Below are 1272 nucleotides of genomic sequence, written 5' to 3' on the forward strand. Positions count from 1 at the left end.
AGACAGAGACAGTGAGAGAGAAAGTGAGAAATCACCCCTCAGGGGAGATGGCCACACTGCAATCCCTTCTCCTCTATTTTCCTCTTGGGATTTTGGGCATGCACGCACACTCCAGCATGAGTTTTAAGCCACCAATCTGAGACTAGAACCCTGGACGACCACATGGGAGTCTAGCTCTCCAATCACTATGCCAACTCTGGCCCCCTAATGCATTTTAATAAAGATGATACAGCTCTTGTCATCAAGAGGGGGGCAAAATAATGCAAACTTATGATTTAGATGAAAATGTTGGGTCGTTGAGAAAGGCATAACTTCTTTTTGCATAGAAAAATATGTCCTGTCTTTTCTGACAATCCAACCAAATGCTTAGTGTCTATGGGCCGTCTTGACCTTATTATCGAAGTGTAACCTCAGATGAAAAGCACCGGTGTGAAGTAGAGCCGGTGGATTTTCACAAAGTGAACACACCTGTTCATTAAGACCGAGACCCAGACCAAGAACTACAACGCTCATACCTGAGAAATTCTTCCCATATTGTCTATAGGGCTCCCTGTGTTCACATGCTTCATTGACACCTAATATGTACATGTTTATGGGTTACAGTGTGATATCTCTATTTGTGAACACTATGCGCAAAGATCAAGGTGATTAGCATATCATAATTAGCATAGTCAGGGTAACTAGCCTATCGCCATTTCAAACATCTGTTCTTGTATTGGGAGTATTTGAAATCCTCTCTTCTGGCTACTTTGAGATATACAATAGTTTATTGTTATCCGCAGTGGCACTCTGCGATAGGACACTAGAGCTTCATCCTGCTCTCCACCCAGCCCCTCTTAGCCCTCCCACCCAGCCTCTCCACCCAGCCCCTCTTAGCCCTCTACCCAGTGCGCTTCTACCTTTGCTCCTGCGACATCGACGTCGCTTTAGCTCCCACATGTGGATGAGGTCACGCGGCACTTGTCCTCTCCAGCCTGGCTCATTGTATGTAATATAATGTCCTCCAGGCTCATCCCTGTGGCCACAAATAACAGTATTTCATCCTTTTAAAGATGACTGAATAGGGGCTGGCAGGTGGCATGCCATTTGAGGCACTGGACTCCCACATGGTCGATCATGGTTCGAGTCCTGGACCTAGTGGATTGTTTTCTCACTTTCTCTCTCTCATCAAATAAATAAAAAAAAACCAACAATAATAAATACAATTAAATAAATCCTTTTTTTTTCTTTTTTTCTTTTTTTCTTTTTTTTTTTTTTTTTGGGGGGGGGGGG

The sequence above is a fragment of the Tupaia chinensis genome, unplaced genomic scaffold (assembly GCF_000334495.1).
Source record: "Tupaia chinensis unplaced genomic scaffold, TupChi_1.0 Scaffold000561_1, whole genome shotgun sequence".
Classification (NCBI taxonomy): domain Eukaryota; kingdom Metazoa; phylum Chordata; class Mammalia; order Scandentia; family Tupaiidae; genus Tupaia; species Tupaia belangeri.